The 16,353-nt window shown below is 44.0% G+C and overlaps 1 long non-coding RNA gene and 1 pseudogene across 1 annotated transcript in view; one reads left to right on the top strand and one right to left on the bottom strand.

Annotated features, from left to right (window-relative positions):
• The window catches only part of LOC143940583 (uncharacterized), a 128,480-nt gene that overhangs the window by 25,490 nt on the left and 86,637 nt on the right, over positions 1 to 16,353 (top strand). The window lies entirely within an intron of this gene.
• LOC143941282 (astacin-like metalloendopeptidase) overlaps positions 1 to 16,353 on the bottom strand; it is a 39,320-nt pseudogene that overhangs the window by 13,009 nt on the left and 9,958 nt on the right.

Below are 16,353 nucleotides of genomic sequence, written 5' to 3' on the forward strand. Positions count from 1 at the left end.
CGGACGGATCTGGGGGTGTCATTAACATATCATTGACACTCCCAGCCGTCCGCATAGGGCAGTGTGAACTGCCGGCGGGAATCATGCGATGCGGGAAAACGCCGCGGATTCGCGGCATTCCCGCATCGCTATAGTGTGAACCTGGCCTAAAGGTCACTATGAAGACAGTTTTCTGTGCCAGAGGCTGTCTGCAACTTGACCTCAAGCTCTGGTAAGACTTTCAAGAGACTTTCAAGACTTTCAAGAGAACAGAGATAGAAGTGGAGGAGCAGAGCCATGCCAATTCCAGGAGATCTCCATTGAATATGGCTGCGATGGTTTCAAGCAAGTAAAATTGAAATTTTTTGTCAGCTGCATAAAAACAATTACTTGGAGAAGAATTTTTCACATACTCGGCGGCGTCTTCAATCTGCACATAGTCTGATTCCGTGGACTGTGGGATGAAGCGCACGCAGGTGAGAGTTGCAAATTCTTGCATGGCGCCAAGGAACATTGCGATATCAGAGGAACCTGTGGAACCAGAAGACCCCCTTTGTTAGGCGCGTCTTGTGAAATAATCCTGGCGTTGCCTTTTCCCACAACCCTCCTTATATACACGGAATCAGCCATATTCATCTCATCCCAGTGGTTAATGGGAGGCCAGCTGAATGGGGTGATTGCAAATGGATCGTTTGCTCCCTCTAGTGGCTGATCATCAATTATCTATTTAATCAATGCAATCAAAAATATGGAAGGGAAAGCATGTAAAAATGTGAAACTAACATGAAAAAAATAGGTTTTGACTGTAAACAATGAAAGAATAAATCAAAGTATGTACTGAACTGCAAAGAGTCTTGTGACCCTTTTTTGTCGCAGTTATGTTCCACTTGTTATTGCTTTATTTTGCAAAACAGCTCTAGGTACTAGTCTATGGAATATTTTCTGTATTGTATTATACTTGCCCACTCTCTCTTGTAACATCGATCACTTTGTAGTTTGGCATGGCCTGGCAGATGATGGCGCTATAAACATCCATTATTATTATTATGTAAAAGTAATCAACTATGCGCTAGGGGAGGCGGTATGCTATTGCTAAGCCAAAGCTGCCACTGAAATAAGTAGTACAACAGGCTAAACTGCAGAGTACAAGATCCTGAAGAGAAGGAAGTGATGAGTGCATGTCTATTAGATTGTAAGCTCCCAGGAGCAGGGCCCTCCTAACGCTCTTCTATTGAATTGTATTGTTGCTGTATTGTCTCCTTATATTGTAAAGCGCTTCGAAAACTGTTGGCACTATATAAATCCTATATTATAATAATAATGTTGTTTGAGCTGCAGAGAGTCTTGTGACCACCTTCATACGGTATACCAACCTTTTTGTTACAGCTATTTTCCACTTGTTATTGCCTTTTCTTTTTTTTTTTTTCTTTTTTTTTTAACAGCTCTATGTAATAGCCTATGGAACATTTTCTGTATTATTTGGAATTTATATAGCGCCAACAGTTTTCCCAGCGCTTTACAATATAAAGGGAGCAGTGGTGACTGGGGTGTTTTTTTTTGGGGGGGGGGGGGGTGGCGGCAAACAACCACCCATCTGTCCTTTCAGCCAATTGGGTGACTGGTGTCAAAACCAGCTTCCTGGTTGGCAGGGAGGAGAATCAGTGTTATGCCCTGTACACACGGTCGGACTTTGTCGGATCGTGTTGTCAGAAATTCCGATCGTGTGTGGGCTCCGCCTGACTTTTTCCGTCTGAAATTCGGACACACAAAGTTTGAGATCTGGATCTAAAATTTTCTAACAACAAAATGCGATTGTTTAAATTCCGATCGTGTGTAGACAATTCTGACGCACAAGGTGCCACGCATGCTCAGAATAAATTACAAGACGAAAGCTATTGACTACTGGCCTCTTTATAGTCCCGTCATGCGTGATATACGTCACCTCGTTCTGAACGATCGGACTTTCCGACAACTTTGTGAGACCGTGTGTATGCAAGACAAATTTGGGCCAAAATCAGTCGGAAAAAAATCCGACGGATTTTGTCATTGGAATGTCCGACTGTGTGTACAGGGCATAACACAGTGAATATTCATTCGCTGTTGTAACACGTAACACACCTGGGTGGGATCGGAGCGCACCCTCTGCGACCCGAGCCCACTAGGGTGACCACATTTCCAAACTGCCATTCAGGGACACCCCCCCCCCCCCGCACCCACACCCGCCCCAAAAAAAATGTTTTTTGATACTTTTTTTGCCAATTTCTTTGTAAAAAGTACAAAATATTGCTTTTTTTCAAAATTGTCACTCTTTTTTTTGTTTATAGCGTAAAAAATAAAAACCGCAGAGGCAATCAAATACCACTAAAAGAAAGCTTTATTTGTGGGAAAAAAAGGATGTCGTATGTAAAATAGCGCCTGCATAGCGCCTGTAAAGAGCCGTTCCTGTCCGGAGGGCTTTCACACTGGAGCGGTACGCTTGCAGGATGTTAAAAAACAAGCTGCATCTTTGGAGCGGCGTATACACCGCTCCTGCCCATTGACTGAATGATAAAAACAGCGCCATTTAACCGCCGGCGCCCGCAACTCCCCACTGTCAAAGGGCTCTCTCTCTCTATATATCTATATATATCTATATATATATATCTATATATATATATATATATATCTATATATATATATCTATATATATCTATATATATATATATATATACATGTATATATATATATATATATATATATATACACACACACATATAGAACGACAATGACATTTTATTGTTCCAAAAAGTATCTAGAAGGAATAGTACAATACAGTATCTAGAAGGAACATTGTTAAAAGTAATACATGATTGCAAGAATGCATGTTCTCATAAAATACTGAGTATACTAACCTGGAACTTTGGCTGGCGGCTTGGAGTCGGGTCGTGGCCCTCGTGGGCGGGAGGAGGCTCATGAGAAGAACTGGAGAAGTTGGGCTGCTAGCAATGTGCATGTGCTGTAGGCAACGGCTATGGGAGTAGTTGGCCCCGGGGATTGGCACTGGGCACAGGCTGGATCCTGACTTACCAGCAGTGCCACAACCAGTCAGGAGACTCAGGAGGAGGAGATACAGAATGAAGACGCACTGGTGACTGTGGCTGCTCTCTCTCTCCCTGCTGCTGCGGCCGGAGGCGGAGAAGGGAAGGAGAGGATACGCCGGTGGGTGGACTCGGAGGCGCACTGCTCAGCGCAAGACAGCTGTGGGTAAGGCCTCGCTCACTCGCTCAGGTTGCTAGATGCGAGGTAACCAGTTCAGCAAATCAGCAAATGTTTATCAGGACAGGGTGGCGGACTGGCCGCTGGCGGTGTTTTTTTTTTTTTTTATTATTCCGGGACACTGTATTGTCCCGGAATGAAGGTGCCCGGGACACGGGACAAAAATATGAATTAAGGGACAATCCCGGGCAATCCGGGACACGTGGGCACCCTAGAGCCCACCCTATATTGAAGCCTATTCGAGCCTCTGGCTCTAATCGGTACTTTAAAAAAAACAGACCCCCCCACATTGGAATCCATGCGCCGGTGTCCAGAAAGGGGGCCAGACGCATGCGGTACCCGTGTGCCCTTAATTGTCGCCCCCTGAAGGGTAGACAATGCAGCAACAATACAATTTAATACAAGAGGGTTAAAGAGGAAGTAAACCCTGATGAGTTTACTTCCTCTTTTTTTCCCTGCAAAGGTAAAGCATAATGGACTACTATGCATCGCATAGTAGCCCATTATGTGTCACTTACCTGACACAGGAGCCAGCGAAGTCGCCGCTGTCCCCTGTAGTCCGCCACATCCATCTTTCATGCATACAGTTATTGTACAATAACCATAAGGAGCTGCAAAAAAAAAGGAAATAGATGAAAATGAACAGCATTTCATCCAGGTGTTGCCCCTTGTACTCTAGATGCCGGTGTCCTATCATATATGGTCCCCCATCGGATAGTGTCTGCTGTGTACTGCTCATGCGCAGTACACAGCACAAACAGATTCCGAAAATAGCCGAGGATGAACGGCGCCTGCACCGTGAGTCCAGGTTCTATCCCCACCCTCCAAGTGGACATAGAGTAGGAATATAAAAGAGCTGAGCGCAGCGAGGCCGAGCCCGAAGCATGGCGAGCAACCCTATGTCCGCTTGGTTGGTGGGGCTACCATCTCCACTCACGGTGCAGGCGCCGTTCATCTTCGGAAATTTTCCGAAGCTTCTTCTTCGGACACTATATGATGGCAGGACACTATCTGCCAGAACACCGGTCATATTGTCTTCTACAGGCACAGAGAGTAGACAAGGCCTTCATTCTCAGAGTGTCCTGCTGGGAAACAGCCCCCAGGGGCCCCAGCACTGCGGATGGATGTTTCATCATGGGAGGAGCCACAATACTCACTGTAGGCGGAGGAGAGGGTGTAGGGCACATTGATGAATCCAGTGCTGTTTTTAGTCCATCTGCAGGAGTTGTCATCGCACTTTAAAGCGTTGCGTCCGAAATCCACAGCGATGTCTCCTTCATGCAGCAGCACTTTGCTCTCTACAAACAGATAAGACATTTATATTGCTAACTGGTAAATAAAAGAAAGCACAATACTAATTTTCTGAAAGTCACAAAAGGTTATCAAACAGAAGTGACAGACAGGAGTAAAGCCAACCCCAGGTAAAGCTGAAACCTGGGATCAGCAAATATTGTCCAAATACATTCGCCATGTGAATTCTTCCTTGTATCTCAGTGTGATTTGTGTAAATTTTTTCCAGATCTGTGCAGCAATCTAGCGTGAGACTTTTTCTGTAATAAAGACCACTCGCTGCTGCTCTCTCTCCTTGTGTAGGGTGACTGGTCCTGTCTCCGCCCCCTCCTGTCATTTTCTGCAGGCAGGATGTAGCGGGTGGAGCCTGTTGGGCCCCTCCCACATCCCTGCATTCTGCACAGACTATGTACAGCACAGTAACGATGTCACTGCTACTTTTACGAGGTAATATCTGGCTTTGTGAAAGCAGAGTTCCATGCAAAAATTTAACTTCTGCATTTCAGATTCCCCCCCCCCCCCCCCTCCGGTGTCACATTTGGCACTTTTCAGGTGGGAGAGGATATTTTGCTCCCACTTCCGGGCATAGATAGACGAGCCACCCACCCGTATCTACGCCACTTCTGGCACCTTACGTCCCCCCTGCTGTCTTCTGGGAGACACACGGGTCCCAGAAGACAGCAGGGACCAGTGGGATCGCGCATGCACAGTAGGGAACCAGGAAGTGAACCTGCAAGGCTTCACTTCCTGATTCCCTTACTGAAGATGGTGGCGCCTCCACCCGAGAGCCGAGGGAAGGGTTGGCTTCGGGTGCCGACATCGTGGGCACCCTGGACAAGTAAGTGTCCTTATTTTAAAAGTCAGCAGCTGCAGTATTTGTAGCTGCTGATTTAAAAATAATTATAAAATAATTAGGCAGAACTCTGCTTTAACTGCTTGCCGACCGTATAACTTATACATAGTGGGTACAATGGACTCGATGTCCGTCAGCACCCGCCAATGCTTCAGTACAGAGGCAGAACGGCAGTCTGCCTTAGGCCCTTAGCCTATGTAAACAAGGCAGATTGCTGTTCTGTCAGTAAGGAAGGTATTGATTCTGTGTTCCTGTAAAGCAGAGACAAGGATCCATGTCCTCCTCTAGTACAAGCACCTCCTACAGTACACAGAAACACAAGCTAGGCACACAGTTAACCCTTTGATCACTCCTGATGTTAACCCCTTCCCTGCTAGTACAGTGACAGTGCATAGTTTTAGCACTGATCACTGTATTAGTGTCACTGGTCCCCAAAAAAAGTGTCAGTTAGTGTTCAATTTGTCTGCCGCAATATCGCAATCCTGCTATATGCTGCTGATCGCCACCATTACTATTAAAAAGATAAATAAATAAAAACGCCCTCGTTTGTAGACACTATGGGGTTGATTTACTAAAACTGGAGAGTGCAGAATCTGGTGGAGCTCTTTATAGAAACCAATCAGCTTCCAGGTTTCATTGTCAAAGCTTAATTGAACAAGCTGAATTTAGAAGCTGATTGGCTACCATGCACCAGATTTTGCACTTTCAAGTTTGATTAAATCAACCCCTATAACTTTTGTGCAAACCAATCAATATTCGCTTATTTGGATTTTTTTACCAAAAACATGTAGCAGAATACATATTGGCCTAAATCGATGAAGAAATTAGATTTTTCTTTTTTTTTTTTTTATTGGGTATGTTTTATAGCAGAAAGTAAAACTATTTTTTTACAGTGTTTTGTTTATAGCTCAAAAAAAACAAAAAAACGCAGAGGTGATCAAATACCACCAAAAGAAAGCTCTATTTGTAGGAAAAAAGGACATACATCATGCGTCATCTGACTGCTCAATTGTCGGTTAAATAAATGCAGAAAATGACCTGGTCATGAAAGGGGGTAAATCTCCTGGAACTGAAGTAGTTAAGGAATCTGGTACATATAAAGTGGATTTGTGTTTTTTGAGGTTCCATTAAATATATTTAAATTAAAGTGCTTGTGTCCGGAGTTCACCTTTAAGTATTGTCTCTAGATTTGGACAGCGTGGAGAATAATTTTCTGTTTATTTTTCATCACTTTCCATCTTTGAGATGCCTATACGAGAGCAAATGGAAGGTGAGTCTGTGTAACTGGTGGGGCTGGGGCCTCCTTAGGCCTCATTTACACTTGTGCTTGGCAGGGGGGAAAATGGGAAAAATGTGCGTTTCCCCCCAACCTTCTAACCTTATGCTGCAGAGTTAGTATGGGGGGGGGGGTGCATATGGCAAAAGCTATACCCACTGAACAGAACCCATTTAACTGAATAGGGGCACCCTGAAACTGCATGTGATACATGCTAGTTCAATGGGTTAAAGCAAGCAGTGACAAGGCGATACAACACCTCCTTACCACCTGTCAAATGCTCTCTAAAGAGCATCCCAAATGCAGATCGCTTTTCAGACAACAATGCAAGTGTAAACTAGCCCTTAACGTGAACCCCTTGTTTTCTTTTGCTTTAGATTAGCTTTAGCAGATAGACAAGCAGAAAGATGTATATATAATCTGGGACTGATTTAACGGAAATCTATATACCTGGGTCAGAAAATGCAGATGACCTGGCTGTCTCTGGCTTCATTGGAGTCACAAGACCTGGAGCAGGAGTGCAGCAGATGAATTCCAGATCTACATTCCTGTTTCCAGCCAATAAGGCAGAAAGAATGGAAGCCATGGGATCTAAATATCAGCCAGGCAACTAGCATTTTTCAGTCAATGGGTGCCTACATCAGTGCGCTTGTATTTTTACCTTTGTTGGACGCAATGATGAGACTGAAAACATCAGGAGGTTCAACCTCCGGGCGCTCCGCCATAGTCCCATCTGAAAGACAGAAAGACGGTGAGAACATCAACAACAGGAACAATCACTTCGAATGATACAGAAACCTTCACTGATTTTTCAATGATATATTGGAGCCGATTTACTAAAGGCAAATAGACTGAGAACTTACCTTCCTTTTCCACAAAATTTTCTAAATGAATCTGTAAAACAAAATATAAGTAAAGCAATTATAAGATCATAATATCATGAGTACAGAGTCAAATGACAACCAGACTTTTCAACAGCATAGACCAGTAATAGGTTTAATGACCAAGGCGCTTTGTCAGAAGGACTCTAATATACAAGCCGCTTGCTGTTCTTATGAACTCTGCTAGAATATTGTATTTCTTGACTGTTCTATTCATGAAAAAAAAAACACTCAGTCCTTTAAAAATTTCAACCTTTGCTTAATACGTTGGTTTCCTGTGACTGTCAGCTTCTTCTAGTGGCCATAACAGTATTTTCCTGAAATATCTCGGTCTGGAAAATACTAAATCATGGCCACTAGATGGAGCTGACAATCATAGCAAATCAACATATTAAGCTAAACATGGTCAAAATTCTTGAAGGGTGAGTGAATTTTATACATTCATCAAAATAAAAATAAGGGCCTATTTACACTCGTACGGTGTGCCCGTGCATGCAATAATGCGCATTGCCACAATGCATTACAACTATGTGCGTTGTATTGCTGTTCATTGTGAATGGCATCCCAACACATTAGCCAAATATGTCCCATTGTACATGAGAGCCCAATGTATCCCAACAAATTGTACAGTAGAGCCCCACACACACCATTGTACAGTAGAGCTCAATGCATTGTACAGAAGGGTCCAACTTAGCCCAATACGGTGTACAGTAAAGCCCAATACATTCCATTGTACAGTAGAGCTCAATGCATCCTATTGTACAGTAGAGCGAGCCCAATGCATCCTATTGTACACTACAGCCCAATGCATCCCATTGTACAATAGAGCCCAATGCATGCCATTGTACAATAGAGCCCAATGCATGCCATTGTACAATAGAGCCCAATGCATGGCATTGTACAATAGAGCCCAATGCATTCTATTTTTAAAATCTAGCCCAATGCATTCCATTGAACAATAGAGCCCAATGCATTCTATTTTTACAATCTAGCCCAATGCATTCCATTGTACAATAGAGCCCAATGCATTCAGTTTTACAACAGAGCCCAATACATCCCATTCTACAATACAGCCCAATGCACCCCATTGTACAATACAGCCCAATGCACCCCATTGTAGAATAGAGCCCAATGCACCCCATTGTAGAATAGAGCCCAATGCACCCCATTGTACAATAGAGCCCAACACACTCAATTGTGCAGTAGAGGCCAATACACCCCACTGTACAATAGATTCAAATGCATCCCATTGTACAGGAGAGCCCAATGCATCTCATTGTACAATAGAGCCTAACGTACCCCATTGTACAACAGAGCCCAAAGTATCCCATGGTAGAACAGAGCCCAATGCACCCCATTGAACAATAGAACCCAATGCATCCAATTGTACAATAGAAGATGGGGAGGGTAGATGGTGGTCATCACACCCCCTCTCCTAACTATTTCTACTCTTATCATACACTTCCCCCCTAAGTCCTTCCCTCTCTCCCCCTCACCCCTTCTCCTCTTCCCTCCCTCATTCTTTCCCCATCTCTTCTCCCCTTCTTTTTCCCCGTTTGAATGAGCTCTAACAGGCAGGGGGTTTGGAGTGCAGGGCCAACTTAATGGCTGACCCCCCGGTTCCACTCCTCTCCGGAAAACAGACTTACAGAATGCGGATTGTACAACAGACCAGAGACCCAATCTGTGTGAGATTTAGACAGGCAGACAGGCAGAAACCTTACCATACACAAACCTTACAATCTGAGAATACTTCAATGTGTTCCATAGATCTGATCTGGATGAGAATGTCATTGACCCAATTGTATAATAGAGCCCAGTGCATCCCATTGTACATTAGAGTCTAATGCATCCCATTGTACAGTAGAGCCCAATGCATCCCATGGTAGAAAAGAGCCCAATGCAAACCATTACACAGTAGAACCCAACACACCCCAACACATTGTATAGAGTCCAAACACCCCAATACATTGTGCATCGGAGCCTAACACATACCAGCACACCACAGCACATTTTAAAAAAAGGGTAATTTACATTTTTTAATCTGTTGTGGTGCACTGGCAGCCCAATCATAATCATTTTATTTTGTACACTGTATCCTTTTTCTTTTTTTATTTTTTTTTATTTTTTAAAAAGCATCTGGCCATAGATTATCATGAGTGGAAGGAAAGAAAATAGTTTGATTCCTCCATCAACAAAGTCAGTGTTGATGGGGGAATCCCTCCTGCAGCACTCGCACTTGTATTCTTTCGGTATGGAGCCTTCCCTGCCAGCAGAACACAATGACAAACAATGTTGCCGATCGATCGACTTGTGTCCATCCAGGGTGCCCATACATGGATTGAAATTTGACTGGACCCTGCTGAACTGACACAGTTTAGATCATGTTTGGCCAGCTTAAGTCCCAACCATCCCTCCTTTGGTCATATGTGTAGACCTCTAGAATAAATGTAATACTTAATGCATAGTTCCAGCCATCCCCCCCCCCCCCCCCCCCCCCACCAAAAAATGTAAAGTCAGCAGCTACAAATACTGTAGCTGCTGACTTTTAGTATTAGTGCATGAATCTGTCCAGGGATCCCACGGTGTCCTCCCCCAACCCGATTCTTGAATCGGCTCTCGGTGCTGGCACCTCCACCTTGGGTAAGGGAATCTGGCAATGAAGCCTTGTGGCTTCACAGCAACCTTCCTACGACGCATGTGTGAATCACGCTTCACTTTCTCAATGGGCCGGCCATGGTGAGTAGTGATGGCCGAACGGTTCGCCCAGCGGTCGTTTCGCGGCGAATTTCGGCTGTTCGCGGTCCGCCCGTTCGGCAGACTATTGGCGCCGTTCGCCCGTCGGACGCGTTTACTGTGTAAAAGAACTTTGACCTATGATGACACATCCATCATGGGGTACAGGACAGCCAATTGAGACATGACAGCACATGGACACTTGGACATTCCCCCTAACTTATAAATACACCCGATCCGGCGGCCATTTTACATTCTTTCTTCTGTCACTATAGGGAGAGGTTGCTGTGTGGAGCAGGGAGAGATTACAGTGACCCAAATCACTAGCTATTTGGTACACAAAAGTTATTTTCAGGACTGGTATAGGTGTTAGGTGTATATAGGTTTGCTGTGCTACTGATTGTTGCAGCAGCCTGAGTGTCTTTTGTCAGTTTAGAGAAAGGGACAGGACGCTGTGTCTACTGTAGGGACAGTCAGTTTAGTCATCATCATTAGTTGTTACTATCAGGTCCACAAAAGTGCTATTCCAGTTATTGTTCCAGTAGCCTCTGTTTTGTCAGTTTATATAGGGACAGGCAGGAAGCAATGTGTCAGGCAGTGAGGGTCAGTTTAATCAGTAGCTGTTACTATTAGTTCCACAAAGGTTCTTTTCAGGACTGGTATCAGTGGTATGGTAATAGGCTTGTACACGTATAATATTCTTTCTTCCAAATATAGAAAGAATATTATACTTAACTGCTGCCCTTCTGCTGCAGTCTGCTAATCATTCACAACTCACTTGTTCCACAAAGCTCTTTATCAGGACTGGTAACTTGGCCTGTCTAGGGTGCTACAGTACATAGGGTTGAGTGAGGTACAGTCTGCTATTCTATAAGGACTGGTATCTGTCCACAATACATAGGGTTGAGGTGCACTACTGCTGACCGCTGCCCTATACTGCAGCAGTCCTTCATCGGTATAGGGACTGACGTACAGTCTGCTAATCACTCACACACAACCTACTTGGTCCACAAAAGTCCTTATAAGGACTGGTAACTTGGTCTGTCTAGGGTGCTACAGTACATAGGGTTGAGTGAGGTACAGTCTGCTGCTATTCTATAAGGACTGGTATCGGTCCACAATACATAGGGTTGAGGTGCACTACTGCTGACCACTGCCCTATACTGCAGCAGTCCTTCATCGGTATAGGGACTGACGTACAGTCTGCTAATCACTCACACACAACCTACTTGGTCCACAAAGCTCCTTATAAGGACTGGTAACTTGGTCTGTCTAGGGTGCTACAGTACATAGGGTTGAGTGAGGTACAGTCTGCTATTCTATAAGGACTGATATCGGTCCACAATACATAGGGTTGAGGTGCACTACTGCTGACCGCTGCCCTATACTGCAGCAGTCCTTCATCGGTATAGGGACTGACGTACAGTCTGCTAATCACTCACACACAACCTACTTGGTCCACAAAAGTCCTTATAAGGACTGGTAACTTGGTCTGTCTAGGGTGCTACAGTACATAGGGTTGAGTGAGGTACAGTCAGTGTGTTAACTACCTCACATTTCTAAAAATGAATGAGGCATGGATCTCGGAGGAATTCAACACATGTGACCAGTAGACCATGTATATGTCTATAAACAATTTTTTTAATCGAGCACAGAGACCTTCTTTCTTCATTTGGCTCACTTCCTTGTCCAAAAAAAGCACACCGTACTATATGCCCGTACCCTCCTCTTTGAAGAGGTTGAGCGGTGTCATATTTCTACTGGGGCTGCTTATTATGAGGGGCTCCCACCATCCCTGTGCTGTGCTGACATCCTCCTGGGGCTGTACCTCTGCTGTGCATATTATGAGGGGATCCCACTATCCCTGTGCTGTGCTGACTTCCTCCTGGGGCTGTACCTCTGCTGTGCATATTTTGAGGTGCTCCCACCATCCCTGTGCTATACTCATTATGAGGGGCTCCCACCATCCCTGTGCTGTGCTGACTTCCTCCTGGGGCTGTACCTCTGCTGTGCATATTTTGAGGTGCTCCCACCATCCCTGTGCTATGCTGACATCCTCCTGGGGCTGCTTATTATGAGGGGCTCCCACCATCCCTGTGCTATGCTGACATCCTCCTGGGGCTGCTTATTATGAGGGGCTCCCACCATCCCTGTGCTATGCTCATTATGAGGGGCTCTCACCATCCCTGTGCTATGCTGACTTCCTCCTGGGGCTGCTTACGGTGCAGGTGTCAGTGCTGTATATCACAGTGCTGATGTCAGTGCTCTCTGTCACGGTGCTGCTGTCAGTGCTGTATATCACGGTGCTGGTGTGAGTGCTTTATGTCACGCTGCTGATGTCAGTGCTCTCTATCACGGTGCTGCTGTCAGTGCTGTATATCACGGTGCTGGTGTGAGTGCTTTATGTCACGCTGCTGATGTCAGTGCTCTCTATCACGGTGCTGCTGTCAGTGCTGTATATCACGGTGCTGGTGTGAGTGCTTTATGTCACGGTGCTGATGTCAGTGCTCTCTGTCACGGTGCTGCTGTCAGTGCTGTATATCACGGTGCTGGTGTGAGTGCTTTATGTCACGCTGCTGATGTCAGTGCTCTCTATCACGGTGCTGCTGTCAGATGACTCTATCACGGTGCAGGTGTCATTGCTGTATGTCACGCTGCTGGTGATCATCTCCTGCACCCTCTTCTTTGCCTACCCTGGTCCCTGACCTTCCCTCTCCTCCATTGCCTTCATGCGCTCCACAGTCCTGAATTGTCACAACAATTTCCCATATAAAAAAAGAATGCTTGTAGTTGTCGATCCCAGATTCACCTCATACATGTGTTATGTCATTGGCCATGTGGTGGGACTATGTTTGCATAGCTAATAATTATTTTGTGGCTGCAAATTTGACCTGTAGGTTTGCGAAGTTCGCCTCCCATTGAAGTCAATGGGGCCCGCCGCGAACGTTCCGGTTCGCGAACTATCGGCCGCGTTCGCGAAACATCCCATCGGAAGTTCGTCCATCACGTCCAAGCAGGAAGTTGGAGTGGGTACCTGGTTTTGGTCAAAACCAGGTAACCGTTCCCTACCACAAGGTGCCAACTATGGTCCTGGAGTGGGGGGAGGAGGCAGACAAGCAACCTTTTGGGTGGAGCACAACTTTAAATATCAAAAGTTTTACATAACACCAAACTTTTCAAACAAACCTTTTTAATAGAACATTATTGTTGTAGAAAGATGGTATAGAGGCAACATTGTAATGAAAAAAAGGACTTTTGGGTTTAGCCAATCATTTCTTGCTTATTAATTCATGGGCCAAATAACTGGGGGCATAGCAGGGGTGTGCCCTCTGCTTATACACTTAGTACTAACAGGTGTCCCTCTTTCCCATCCCTGAAGGTTGGGAGTTTTGCAACAGATCAGCTAAAAATAGACAGGTAAACATGTAAAAAGCAACTTGGAGCTCTACCTGCTGGCTGAAAATGTAAGTAGAAAATATCCATAAATATGCAACATTTTATATTTAACTAAACAAAAAAGGTACACACATGTATACAGCATGTGTGTATATATATATATATATATATATATATACATACATATATAATTACACACACATTCATGTGCACTTCTGTTTGCAAAGTCTAGAAATGAAAGTCTTTAGCTTACCTGTAGGGGAATCCCAATGCAAATGTGAATTAGAGAGGCCAAGAGAACTAGAGGAACTCTCCTAATGCCCATCTTGCAGCAGATTTCTTCAAGCGGATATGTCTTGGTACACTTGTGCTGTGTAGAATTCGTCTTCCTCTGCTTATCACCAGCAAGATGCCCCGTTTTTATTCACATTCTGACCAGGAAACAGCCAATGAGCTGCTAGTAGTGATATGTCACATAGTATAACCACTTTCAGACCGGACCATTTTGCTGGTAAATGACCAGAGGTCTTTTTACAATTTGGCACTGCGCTGCTTTAACTGGTAATTGCGCGGTCATGCAATGTTGTACCCAAACGAAATTTGCGTCCTTTTCTTCCCACAAATAGAGCTTTCTTTTAAAGGTATTTGACTGACTCTGCGATTTTTATTTTTTGCGATATAAACGTAAAAAGACCGCAAATTTAGAAAAAAAATGATATTTTCTACTTTTTGTTATTAGAAAAATCCAATAAACTCAATTTTAGTCATACATTTAGGCCAAAATGTATTCAGCCACATGTCTTTGGTAAAAAAAAAGTCAATAACTGTATATTTATTGGTTTGCGCAAAAGTTGTCACATCTACAAACTAAGGTACATTTTCTGGAATTTACACAGCTTTTAATTTACGACTGCCTATCTCATTTCTTGAGGTGCTAAAATGGCAGGGCAGTACAAAACCCCCCCAAATGACCCCATTTTGGAAAGTAGACACCCTAAGGAAATTGATAAGAGGCATGTTGAGCCCATTGAATATTTTATTTTTTTGCCGCAAGCGATTGAATAATGACAAAAAAATATATATATATATTTTTTTTTTACACAAAGTTGTCACTAAATGATATATTGCTCACACATGCCATGGTTATATGTGGAATTGTACCCCAAAATACATTCTGCTGCTTCTCCTGAGTACGGGGATACCACATGTGGTCGACTTTTTGGAAGCCTAGCCGCGTACGGGGCCCCGAAAGCCAAGCACCGCCTTCAGGATTTCTAAGGGCATACATATGTCATTTTACTCCTCACTACTTATCACAGCTTTGAAGGCCATAAAATGCCAAGATGGCACAAAACCCCCACAAATGACCCCATTTTAGAAAGTAGACACCCCAAGCTATTTGCTGAGAGGCATGTTGAGTCCATGGAATATTTTATATTTTGCCACAAGTTGCGGGAAAATTACAAACTTTTTTTTTTTTTTTTTTCACAAAGTTGTCACTAAATGATATATTGCTCACACATGCCAGGGGCATATGTAAAATGACACCCCAAAATAAATTCTGCTGCTTCTCCTGAGTACGGGGATACCACATGTGTGGGACTTTTTGGGAGCCTAGTCGCGTACGGGGCCCCGAAAACCAAGAACCACCTTCAGGATTTCTAAGGGTGTAAATTTTTGATTTCACACCTCACTACCTATCACAGTTTTGAAGGCCATAAAATGACAAAATAGCACAAAACCCCCCAAAATGACCCCATTTTGGAAAGTAGACACCCCAAGCTATTTGCCGAGAGGCATGGTGAGTATTTTGCAGCTCTCATTTGTTTTTGAAAATGAAGAAAAAAAAAATAATGTATATTTTTTTTCTTTTTTTCAATTTTCAAAACTTTGCGACAAAAATGAAGGTCTGCAAAATACTAACCATACCTCTCGGCAAATAGCTTGGGGTGTCTCCTTTCCAAAATGGGGTCACTTGGGGGGATTTTGTGCTATCTGGGCATTCCATGGCCTCCGAAACTGTGATAGGCAGTGAGGAATGAAATCAAAAATTTACACCCTTAGAAATCCTGAAGGTGGTGCTTGGATTTTGGGGTACCGTACGCGGTTAGGCTCCCAAAAGGTCCCACACTTGTGGTATCTCCGTACTCAGGAGAAGCAACAGAATGTATTTTGGGGTGTAATTTTACATATAACCATGGCATGTTTGAGCAATATATCATTTAATGACAACTTTGTGCAAAAAAAATAAAAAATAATGTATATATTGTAATTTTTTTTTCATGCAGCCTGTGGGCTGAACGAAAAAAAAAATATTGATCGGTGCGTATGCCCACCATTAGATACCACCCTTCATCCACCCACTTTTAATGGTGGGCATACATGCACCATTTATATATGCCGAAGCATGGGGGCATCCTCCCGCAAAAGGTAGGAGCAGATCGCTCCTCCACCCCTTATGCCCCCATGCTTCGGCATATATGCTCTTTTTTAACTGTGGTGGTGAAATCACCCCCGACAGTGCTGGAGTCGCGGCTTTATGTATCGTGGGAGCAAACGCTGTTGCTGTCAAGATAAATAAATCCGCGCTGCAACTGAATGGCGTACCTGCTAAGCAAATGATGGTTAACAATAAAACAAAGTAACATTACAGTATAACAGTAAGACGTACCATACCTGCAAAGCAA

The sequence above is a fragment of the Lithobates pipiens genome, unplaced genomic scaffold (genome assembly GCF_037356315.1).
Source record: "Lithobates pipiens isolate NorthernLeopardFrog02 unplaced genomic scaffold, aLitPip1_a1.2 Scaffold_10, whole genome shotgun sequence".
NCBI classification, from domain to species: Eukaryota; Metazoa; Chordata; class Amphibia; order Anura; family Ranidae; genus Lithobates; species Lithobates pipiens.